Source organism: Triticum aestivum, chromosome 5A (genome assembly GCF_018294505.1).
Source record: "Triticum aestivum cultivar Chinese Spring chromosome 5A, IWGSC CS RefSeq v2.1, whole genome shotgun sequence".
Lineage (NCBI taxonomy): Eukaryota > Viridiplantae > Streptophyta > Magnoliopsida > Poales > Poaceae > Triticum > Triticum aestivum.
The window spans coordinates 569,976,971-569,989,781 of record NC_057806.1 but is presented as its reverse complement, the minus strand read 5'-3'; the positions used below and the strand labels follow the sequence as shown (position 1 = coordinate 569,989,781).

Genomic DNA, 12,811 nt, shown 5'->3' with positions numbered 1-12,811 from the left:
TGTTAACCTAACCAAGGAATGGTGGGTCTATTATTTATTGAAAAACTATGTTACGCAAGTAGTCTTTTATTTTTCATTGTTGTATATTCTTGAATGTTGACGCGGCCACTCAGCATTTGCCGGTCTTCAATACCAATATTAACAGATACATACAATTGCGATGAAAAAACTATACACTGTAGTACATTTTTGGAGAGATTGCAAATACATAATTTAGGTAATCAAACGAAAAACGGTTCTTTCATTTATTTTTGCCAAGGATAAATAATAAAAAGGGATGCTTTCATTGAGAGTTGAACTCAAGACCTCCCGCTTACTAAACAGGTGCTCTAACCAACTGAGCTATGAAAGCTTCGGTTGCCTTGTGTGCAGAAGGGGTATTACTTGTGGATGTCTTCTGATTTCATTTGACTGTTGCAGGATAATAACAGGCACCAGGTGGTGCCCGACGGATCGAACAACCACAAAGTGACACAATGCTATATATGGAAAACACATCTAAAAAATATTTTTCATAGATAATCTCCAAAGGGAATTAGCACGAATAAAAACATATATAGGACACCGACAGACGGGCCTGACTCCTACTCTCCCATGCTCGCTAAGAATTACTGTAACACTTGTTGTCTTTGTCTGTCATTGGTAAATATATGAGGCAATTACATATGTGGGTGTTCCATCCGGCCAGAGACCGAGATGGCAAGAGTCCGGCATGCGCGCGCTTGGCCCTCCTAGGCCCCGCACGCGTGCGAGCCGGCCATGCGGGTGGTTCTTTGTTTCCATCCAGGAACATTGCCATGTTTTGTTTGCCGAATAAACAACAATACATAGTGCTAAACCGGGATGGTCGAGCAAGACGTGGCTGGGTAGAAAGGATGTTTAGGTCTTAGTCTGAACAGAAAGGCTGGGTATTTGGTAGACAGCCGGGCGAAATGACTGTTTGGTTCTCCTAGCCGGCCAAAAAAGGACATGAAAAATGATCACCGTTAGCTGGCGTTGGTAAATATAGATGGCATATACAAATCCATTACGAACATAATCCCTTGCAGACCATTTTTAGGAAACATCCTCGAAACAGTTCACATATTCAAATGCTTCGCTTAGCTTCTGGGTTGGTGGTTGCCTCTGCGCCAATTGCCATAACAGGTCATCCAGTATTATAAATGCAAGGGAGTCTTGATAGACACAACAACCTCGACGAAGCTGTTATCGGGAGATAGTTGCAAGCTAAGTTGCCTCACCTTGATCCAACAATGCAATAAGTGAACCATCCATGTTTCATCTCGATTGCAGCTCGAACTGCTGATCAAGCCAAACTCCCATTCCTAATGCATCCCACTCTCAACCCAACCAAGTTAACATCGTCTTTGCATTTTTCCCAAAACGTTGCACCCACACGAGAGATAGACAAGCTATAATTTAACTCAAACTACAACTTTTGATGTTGATCGTCTATGAAGGCCCTATGTGGTTGTATAGGTTGGAGTGTAGTTGCAAATAGCCACAGTTCAGCATTGTAGCATCAACCACCTTATTTATAGTGTTAATATGACATATATTGTAGAAAGATGGTACGTAATGAATGCACAGATACGTAAATGCACATATACGCAATGGATGCACAGTTATTTCCTTCGATCTTTTAAGTTAGGAAAAAAACCATGGCTTCTAGTAAAAATGAATTGCACTCTCATTTTCATTGCATGAATTGCTCTTTTTTAGTAGTAGCGTTCATAAAATTTACAGTGAATTCCACTTTTACCCCTTCTTTTTGTCATTTTTATGGAGATTACCACATTTAAGAAAGTTTCATCCACTTTACTCCATTTAACCAAACTTATGACACACTTCATGTTTTTATTTATTTCTGAACACATTCTATCCACCCGGTGATTTTAAATTATTCTCAAGGAAGCCTTTTATTTTCAAATATTAGTTTTCTAAGTAAGGTAATTAAGTAGCAGGAAAGAGGAGTGCATCATATATACTTCACCTCGACTTGGGTATTGAATTTTGTGTCTGATTGTGTTCACGTCTACACTAAACACGTTAACCTGTACCCCATGATTGCAGAGGTGATGCACCACAAGGGTCCATGGGAGGCTGGCCAGAAACGTGGTACCCGAGACAATCCGGCTGTCTCTTTTCAACTAGACGCCCCACTTGACCGGGAGGGACCCATTAGGGCTCTCGGCGACGATTAGCTGAGCTAGATAGATTTGCCCGCCTCTAGCTCGATTAATTATCAACGAGCGAATCTCTGGGGTAATGGAGACCATTCCTATCAGGCCTGCTGTATACTGAAGATACATCTTCAGTTAACTGTAGCTCATCTAGCAAATACCGGTTCAGTTATGGGATGGTTTTGGTAGCTCTTCAAGTTACTTTCATCGCTAGCCGTTAGATACAATCTACTGTAAGGATATTGTTACCATTCCGACAAGTTACCGTCAGGAGAAGTAACTTGTTCACCTATAAAGCGGCCAAGTTGTGGCTTAGCGGATATGATTTTCCCCAATTTGCCTAATGGCAGAAACTTAAACATACACGGCAACGCCTATAGATCAATACAGCACCCAGATCGGGGTATCTTCCCTTGCGAATTCTCTCTGATTTCTTGTCCTACACCTTAAATCATAGCTAGGTCCTGACAAAGTGGTAATCAGAGCAAGGTTGTTCCTCGGCTACAAATTTTTTCGCCCAGAGAGAGAGAGTAATCCCACCCAATTCCCTCCCTATGAGTCGATCTGGATCGATCTGAGCCGGGGCGGCGCTGGTGGCGGCTATCTATACCAGGGCGGTGCAGGTGGCGGTGATTTGTTCGGCTGCAAACCAGTAGCGTGGAAGGGTTGCGGAAGAACACTTCTCCGGTGGTAAAATTCCCTGTCCATCGCTGGTTCGTGTAGCTTCAGAGGCGAGGATCGAGTAGGCGGCAGGATCTGAGCAGAAAGCCGGTTTACCGGAATTCCGGCAGTAAAATTCCTTCTCTCTCCCTGAGATCAAGGCGATGGGGCACATGAAGGCGATTGACGAGGCAGAATTACAGGAGGTCTTGTCTCTGCGTGATGATTTTAGAGTGTTACAGAGAGATAGTATTGGGCTTCGAACAGATGTGTTCAGGGCTGCACGAGGACGTTCATTCAATCAGGTCCAAGCAAGGGGAAATCTCCTTGCAACTGGGCAGTGTGGAGAAAGCAGTACTAGAATTGGGCAAGCAACTGTCTGCTATGAACATGGCGTTAAAATCAATTATCGCACCATCAAGTTCTGCAAATCAAGGAAAAAGGCAGTCTGAACCTGAGACATTGCTGAAATCTCCAACACTTCAACAAGATGAAGTACCTAGGCTGCATATCAGAACAGATCAGCTCAGACAGCAACTAGAAGCAGAAAAGGAGAGAACTAGACAGCTGGAAGAGTTACAGATGCAGAATTTAGCACCCATCAAAACTAGCAGAACTGTTGTTCCACCTGGTTTTAATAATCAGGTGCATCAAGATACTGCAAGTATGTTGGGTACTCCTGTAGCACATGGAAGGGGGGTGCAACACCTTAATTCCAGCAACCAGCAAGAGACAGACAACTTTGGCAAGGTTACTTCAGAACTTATGAGCAAGATATGCAGATACAATTTATGAAGTCAATGACCAAGGGACCGAAAATGGACTTTCAATTTTTTTTGGTGAAGATCCTGTGGGGTGGATCAGACAATGCAACAAGTATTTCCAAATGGCTGGTGCTCCTGAAGAATATAAGGTCTCTTTATCTCAAATGTACATGGCAGGTGAAGCAGATGTATGGTTGAGAATATCTGGTCTGTTGAAGAAACAGTTGTCATGGCTAGAATTTGGAAAAGAAGTTGTAAAAAGGTTTTCACAGCAAAATTCATATGACTTGACTGAAAAGTTTAATACACTCAAATAGGGCAATAGCACAGTAACAGAGTATACAAAGCTTTTTGAGGATTTAATGTCTGAAATACAAGAAGAGAATCCTGCTTTATCTGAAGATTGGTTCATCAGGTGCTATATTAACGGATTGAGAGAGGGTATTAAGTACCAAATGAGGCCATTAAGACCTGCAACTCTGACTGATGCTTTTTGTTTAGCTAGAGATGTAGAACCTTGTCACCCTCCAGTGGTTCATCAGAGGAAGTCCAGTGCGTCATACAATAATTACTATCAAAAGCAATATACACCTTCAGCAGCAAAAACTTCCAACACTTCTACAATGGTGCAGAACACTAACAGTAACAAGCATACTAAAAACATCAACACCAACATTCAGAGGATAAGGAAAGTGAGAGAATGTTGGAGATGTGGAGATAAGTGGGTTCATGGACACAAATGCACTTTAGTTCCTAATGTTCACATGTTGCAACAGGAGGTGGAGGAGAATGGTCCAACTGATGTTGAAACTGAACCAGAAAATCAAGAAGAAATGGCAGAGCAATCTGAACAAGCAATGTTCATTTCCTCTCATGTAATGGGCCAACACTTAACTACACAATGCCATATAATGATTATATCTCTTAATGGAAAAAGAGCAGTAGCCCTACTGGATTCTGGTAGTTCCTCCCCTTTATAAATGAACAATTTTCCCTCAAAGCAAATTGCCATTTAGTACCAGTTAAACCCGGAAGAATTGCTGTGGCTGGGGGAGGCACATTAATATCTGCAGCAATGGTTCCCTATTGTCCTTTTCAAATGGCCAAACTTCCTCTTGACAATCTTTTAGAGTTTTAAATCTCCCAAGTCATGATGTGATATTAGGGTACAATTGGTTTACTCTAGTAAGCCCAGTTTCGTTTGATGTGCCACAAAATCAGTTCAACTTCACAGTGCAAGGAAAAACAACAATAGCTGCTGCCATGTACAGCAAAACTGATGAAATTGTAGAGATATCAGCTGAGCAGGCAACTAAGATGTTAGACAAAGGAGTGCAAGCATTCTTAATGCAACTTCACAATATTGTGGTAGAAACATCTGAGAAGCACTGTATACCTGCTGCAGTTAACAAGCTCTTGGAAGAATACAAGGATGTGTTTGAAGAGCCCACCAAGTTACCTCCAAAAAGGGCATTGGATCACAAGATAGAGTTGATGCCAGGGGTCACTCCACCTCACTCTAGAGCTTACAGAATTCCTCGTCACCAAGAAGCTGAGATGGAAAAACAGATAACTCATTTACTAGAAAACAATCTCATCAGACATAGTCAGAGTCCGTATGCAGCTCCTGTACTATTGGTGAAAAAGAAGGACACAACCATGAGGCTTTGTACTGATTTCAGAAAGCTCAATACTGTCACTATCAAAACTAAGTTTCCAATACCAGTAATAGAAGATTGGTTGGATGAGTTACATGGTGCTAAAGTGTTCTCAAAACTGGATTTAAGGTCTGGATACCACCAAATCAGAATGGACCCTCGGACATTCATAAAACAACTTTCAGGATATTTTTGGGTCACTTTGAATATTTAGTGATGCCATTTGGATTATCTAATTCCCTTGGAACTTTTGAAGCCCAAGTTAAGATTATCTCATGAATTTCATCTTTGCAAAGTACAACAGAAAGTATGTCTTAGTATTCTTTGATGATATTCTAATATTTAGCAAAAGTTTGGAGGAACATATAGAACATCTCAAACTAGTTTTGCAAACTCTAAGAGAAAATCAGCTGTATGCCAAACTCTCTAAGTGCTCTTTTGCTGTTCCTCAGGTGCAATACCTAGATCATGTAGTTTCTACACAAGGCGTATCTACAGATCCTAGCAAGATTTCAGCTATTGCAGCTTGGCCCACTCCTACAGATGTGACTGCTACCTCTTGCGCACTGCGTTGGTTTTCCCTTGAAGAGGAAAGGGTGATGCAGCAAAGTAGCGTAAGTATTTCCCTCTGTTTTTGAGAACCAAGGTATCAATCCAGTAGGAGGCCACGCACGAGTCCCTCGCACCTACACAAACAAATAAAATCCTCGCAACCAATGCAATAAAGGGGTTGTCAATCCCTTCACGGTCACTTATGAAAGTGAGATCTGATAGATATGATAAGATAATATTTTTGGTATTTTTATGATAAAGATGCAAAGTAAAGGAAGCAAAATAAACATAAAAGGAAATAGCTTGTTGACGGAAGATTAATATGATGGAAAATAGACCCGGGGTCCATAGGTTTCACTGGTGGCTTCTCTCGAGAGCACAAGTATTACGGTGGGTGAACAAATTACTGTCGAGCAATTAACAGAATTGAGCATAGTGATGAGAATATCTAGGTATGATCATGTATATAGGCATCATGTCCGAGACAAGTAGACCGACTCCTGCCTGCATCTACTACTATTACTCCACACATCGACCGCTATCCAGCATGCATCTAGAGTATTAAGTTCAAAAGAACAGAGTAACGCTTTAAGCAAGATGACATGATGTAGAGGGATAAACTCATGCAATATGATATAAACCCCATCTTGTTATCCTCGATGGCAACAATACAATACGTGCCTTGCTTCCCCTACTGTCACTGGGAAAGGACACCGCAAGATTGAACCCAAAGCTAAGCACTTCTCCCATTGCAAGAAAGATCAATCTAGTAGGCCAAACCAAACTGATAACTCGAAGAGACTTGCAAAGATAACCAATCATATATAAAAGAATTCAGAGAAGATTCAAATATTGTTCATAGATAAACTTGATCATAAACCCACAATTCATCGGTCTCAACAAACACACCGCAAAAGAATATTGCATCAAATAGATCTCCACAAGTGAGGGGGAGAACTTTGTATTGAGATCCAAAAAGAGAGAAGAAGCCATCTAGCTAATAACTATGGACCCGAAGGTCTGAAGTAAACTACTCACACTTCATCGGAGAGGCTATGGTGTTGATGTAGAAGCCCTCCGTGATCGATGCCCCCTCCGGTGGAGCTCCGGAAAAGGCCCCAAGATGGGATCTCACGGATAAAGAAAGTTACGGCGGTGGAATTAGGGTTTTGGCTCCGTATCTGGTAGTTTGGGGGTACGTAGGTATATATAGGAGGAAGAAGTACGTCGGTGGAGCAACATGGGCCCCACGAGGGTGGAGGGCGCGCCGGGGGGAGGGGGGTAGGCGCGCCCCCCTACCTCGTGCCCTCCTGGTTGCTTTCTTGACGTAGGGTCCAAGTCCTCTGGATCATGTTTGTTTCAAAAATCACGTTCCCGAAGGTTTCATTCCGTTTGGACTCCGTCTGATATTCTTTTTCTGTGAAACTCTGAAATAGGCAAAAAAGACAACAATTCTGGGCTGGGCCTCCGGTTAATAGGTTAGTCCCAAAAATAATATAAAAGTGTATAATAAATCCCAATAATGTCCAAAACAGGATATGATATAGCATGGAACAATCAAAAATTATAGATACATTGGAGACATATCAAGGATCCCCAAGCTTAATTCCTGCTCGTCATCGAGTAGGTAAATGATAAAAATATAATTTTTTATGCGGAATGCTAGTTGGCATAATTTCAATGTAATTCTCTTAATTGTGGTATGAATATTCAGATCCGAAAGATTCAAGACAAAAGTTCAATATAGACATAGAAATAATAATACTTCAAGCATACTAACTAAGCAATTATGTCTCTTCAAAATAACATGGCCAAATAAATGTATCCCTACAGATCATATAGTCTGGCTATGCTCCATCTTCACCACACAAAGTATTGAAATCATGCACAACCCCGATGACAAGCCAAGAAATTGTTTTACTTTTGGTGTTCTCAAACTTTTTCAATCTTCACGCAATACATGAGCGTGAGCCATGGACATAACATTATATGTGGAATAAAATGGTGGTTGTGGAGAAGACAAAAAGGGAGAAGATAGTCTCACATCAACTAGGCGTATCAACGGGCTATGGAGATGCCCATTAATAGATATCAATGTGAGTGAGTAGGGATTGCCATGCAACGGATGCACTAGAGCTATAAGTATATGAAAGCTCAACAAAAAGAACTAAGTGGGTGTGCATCCAACTTGCTTGCTCACGAAAACCTAGGGCATTTTGAGGAAGCCTATTATTGGAATATACAAGCCAAGTTCTATAATGAAAATTTCCCACAAGTATATGAAAGTGATAACATAGGAGACTCTCTATCATGAAGATCATGGTGCTACTTTGAAGCACAAGTGTGGAAAAAGGATAGTAGTATTGCCTTCTTTTTTTATTAGGACATTTTTGGGACAATACTCTATGAATGATGATCATCACACTTCTATTTATTTACAACTTAATGATTACAACTCGATACTAGAACAAAGTATGACTCTATATGAATGCCTCCGGCGGTATACCGGGATAGCAATGATGCATGAGTGACTTGTACGAAAGAATTATGAACAGTGGCTTTGCCCCAACTGAAATGTCAACTACATGATCATGCAAAGCAAAATGACAATGATGGAGCGTGTCATAGTAAACGGAACGATGGAAAGTTGCATGGCAATATATCTCGGAATGGCTATGGAAATGCCATGATAGGTAGGTATGGTGGCTGTTTTGAGGAAGGTATATGGTGGGTGTATGATACCGGCGAAAGGTGCGCGGTATTAGAGAGGCTAGCAATGATGGAAGGTTGAGAGTGCGTATAATCCATGGACTCAACATTAGTCATAAAGAACTCACATACTTATTGCAAAAATCTATTAGTTATCGAAGCAAAGTACTACGTGCATGCTCCTAGGGGGATAGATTGGTAGGAAAAGACCATCGCTCGTCCTCGACCACCACTCATAAGGAAGACAATAAATAAATAATGCATGCTCCAACTTCTTCACATAACGGTTCACCATACGTGCATGCTACGGGAATCACAAACTTCAACACAAGCATTTCTCAAATTCACAACTACTCAACTAGCACGACTCTAATATCACCATCTCCATATCTCCAAACAATTATCAAGTATCAAACTTCTCATAGTATTCAACACACTCATAAGAAAAAATATTAATCTTGAATGCCTAACATAATTAAAGCAAATTACCACGTTGTTTTGTAGGATTCTCAAAATAATATAAGTGAAGCATGAGAGAACAATAGTTTCTATAAAACAAATCCACCACCGTGCCCTAAAAGATATAATTAAGTGAAGCACTAGAGCAAAAACTATGTAACTCAAAAGATATAAGTGAAGCACATAGAGTATTCTAACAATTTCCGAATCATGTGTGTCTCTCTCAGAAGGTGTGTACAGCAAGGATGATTGTGGAAAACTAACAAATAAAGACTCAAATAATACAAGACACTCCAAGCAAAACACATCATGTGGCAAATAAAAATATAGCTCCAAGTAAAGTTACCGATGGAAGTAGACGAAAGAGGGGATGCCTTCCGGGGCATCCCCAAGCTTGGGCATTTAGGTGTCCTTAGATTATCTTGGGGTGCCATGGGCATCCCCAAGCTTAGGCTCTTGCCACTCCTTGTTCCATAATCCATCAAATCTTTTACCCAAAACTTGAAAACTTCACAACACAAAACTTAAAGTAGAAAATTTCGTGAGCTCCGTTAGCGAAAGAAAACAAAACACCACTTCAAGGTACTATAATGAACTCATTCTTTATTTATATTGGTGTTAAACCTACTTTATTCCAACTTCTCTATGGTTTATAAACTATTTTACTAGCCATATATTCATCAAAATAAGCAAACAACACACGAAAAACAGAATCTGTCAAAAACAGAACAGTCTGTAGTAATCTGTAGCTAACGCAAGTTCTGGAACCCCAAAAATTCTAAAATAAATTGCTGGACGTGAGGAATTTATCTATTAATCATATGCAAAAAGAATTAACTAAATAGCACTTTCCAATAAAAATGGCAGCAGTTCTCGTGAGCGCTAAAGTTTCTGTTTTTTACAGCAAGATTAACAAGACTTTCCCCAAATCTTCCCAACGGTTCTACTTGGCACAAACACTAATTAAACACAAAAAAACACAACCAAAATATAGGCTAGATAAATTATTTATTACTAAACAGGAGAAAAAGCAAGGAATAAAAATAAAATTGGGTTGCCTCCCAACAAGCGCTATCGTTTAACGCCCCTAGCTAGGCATAAAAGCAAGGATAGATCTAGGTATTGCCATCTTTGGTAGGCAATCTGTCGTAGAATTGTCACGGCAGATGTCCTTAGTGTCAGGACTTAGTCGTGAGGCCAACGCATCTTTGTAGTAGCTTGAGAGGGGTTGAGCGCAATCGAGAGACGCAACACAAGACAAGGATTTAGACAGCTTCGGGCCTCGGGAAACATCATCCGGTAATAGCCCTACATGTTGTTTGTGGCTAGGTCTCATTATCATCACGAGAGAGTTGCCGCATAAGCCGGCTCCCCCTTTGTGTCTAGCCCTAGATATTGTTTCTTGTTGCTTGTCCCTCTTTGGGGAGCCCTGCCCCTCCTTATATAAGTTTGGAGAGGCGGTTTACATGTAGAGTCCTAGTCAGATTAGAACTAACTTATTCTCTATTACAAGTCGGATACAAGTACGGGTCTTGCTTCCTTGTAAAGGAAATATTCCTCATGCCTTCCGTCTTAAGCCGGCCCACAATAACATGAGCCGGCCTACTGGGCCTTGGGCCCTTGTCCTACGCCTGACCCGCCGTCGGGGCCATCATTAAGTCGCCAGGCTCGTGAGTCTTCACACCAGTGAACCGCCAGACCTGTGAGTCGCCAATCCTCTGGCGAGTTACAATGAAGCGCCAAGTCCGGCCGGGTCATACTTCCGGCTGGGTCATACCGCGGGGTATATCCCCGACATTAGCCCCCATTTTAATTTGATTTATCCATGTTAAACTGATCTACAATATAAACACAAGAACAAATTTGATAGGTTGTGCTCCGGGTTAAATGTTTTGTAAGCCAGCACCTGATGATCCTTAAGTCCTTGTCATTTCCTTGTTGATATATACATGTCTATGATCTCATAGCAAATCTCCCTTAGCAGATATGTTTCAATTTTGTCAATCTAAAAAATCCAGATACTTCTTTTGAGAAATCCGGGTCAATAGGCCAGCTTCAGAATCAATTTGCAGACATTGGTCTCTTATAGAGAAATATTGTAAGAAATAATCCACTTAAATCGGCTTCCAAAGTGCCGGCTTAAAAAATATTGGTCTTGAAATACTCATCTGACTTTCAGCCGGCTTGTAGAACTTGCCGGTTTATCATTGCCAAAATATTCGGTTTGTAAATATTGATAGCACCTGGTCATAGTTATTGGTGACGCCGGGTCAATCTGGTTTACTCAAAACTGAGAATTTTAAGGTTTTTCTCCCTTATATCCATATTACCTGTAGCCCCCAAGTCTTGAGCAGAAACAAAGTGTTGACGTAAGACTTGCTTCAATATAAATACTGCCATTTTGAAGAAATCCATGGTGTTCGTCTTAGTCACTAGTAAAGACTGAATACTCCATATATGTAGCCCCCAAGTGTCGGGTTGTCATGCTTGCAGCAACCTGGGACTTGTAATTGCCTTATACTCATAAAATTTCAACCAGTGTAGCCCCCAAGGGTCGGGTCATTATGAAATAATGAGTAGGGACTTTATAAATATGATCATGTAGACTTGAACAGCAACGTGCAGCCCCCAAGGGCCGGCTCAGTAAGATAATATTGAGCTGGGACTTTATATATACTTCTTTTTGAAAAGAACATCATATGATGTAACCCCCATCATGGGGCTTGAACCCACGTCCACAAGGTTAAGAGCTTTGTGCTTTACCAACTGAGCAGTGGACCCTTCAATATAATGGAATAAGACTTGTGTACCTTAAATTGTTGACAGGAGCAACTGGTAGCCCCCAAGGGCCGGCTCATTATAATGTGATGACTCGGATCTTCAATAAAGTGAGCCAAAAAATGACTTTGCATTAGCCCCCAAGTGCCGGGTTGTAAGTCTGCAGCGACTCGGGACTATTCCTTAAATTGTAGAATAAATCCTATCCATTGATAAAATAATAGCCATTGCGCCAAAGCGACATTGAATACCTCATCTGTTGATAAGTAAATCTGGAGTTTTAAATACCCGGCGGCTCTTGGCCGATGGAGATTTAATACGCATCCATTGTAAGCCGGAATTTTTGTAACCCGGCTATTTATAGCCTTTGAGTAAATCCAACACAGATGATCATTCTGAAGCATCAATTTTAATGATGAGCTTGGACTTAAGCATTTATATAAGTCATAATTCTGCAAATCCTGCACAAAGTTTAAACAACATACGCCCTGGCGACTTAATGTCAAAAGCCAGGGCGGGTAACCACCCAAATGTAGTCTTATCCTGTGATATTGAATTTGCACTGTCAGTCTATGTGACCTGCACAGTAAGGGTGATAACCCAATCTTTGATACGTGCATGATTCCAATGGCGTAATTCAAAATATACCGATGGCTTAAAGTCCATAGCCAGGACTGGTTTAAACATAATCATGTATAAACAATATCATACCTGTGATATTGAATCGTACTGCCGGCTTATGATACTTGTGCAGTAAGGGTGATAACCCAAAACTTAGAAGTCAAACCTTCCAAGTATTAATATTGTCATATGCTGACAACTTGTTCGTTGAAAGCCAGGGCGGGTAAATAGAAATCACACACACACACACACACACACACACACACACACACACACACACATATATATATATATATATATATATATGCTTTAGATATGAGCAAAAAGTCTCAAAACCCAAAAGATTGTGTTCAAAAAATTCAATTCAAACAAAAAGAAAATCAAGGCTTCTAATTCGAATACAATCAGTAAACCGTTCCAAAGAGGT

At 40.8% G+C, this 12,811-nt stretch overlaps 1 non-coding gene across 1 annotated transcript; it reads right to left on the bottom strand.

Annotated features, from left to right (window-relative positions):
- Positions 1-278: 278 nt before the first annotated feature.
- On the bottom strand, positions 279-352 carry TRNAT-AGU (transfer RNA threonine (anticodon AGU)). Its single transcript has one exon. It is a non-coding gene; the product is annotated as a tRNA-Thr (tRNA).
- Between the last annotated feature and the right edge of the window lie 12,459 nt (positions 353-12,811).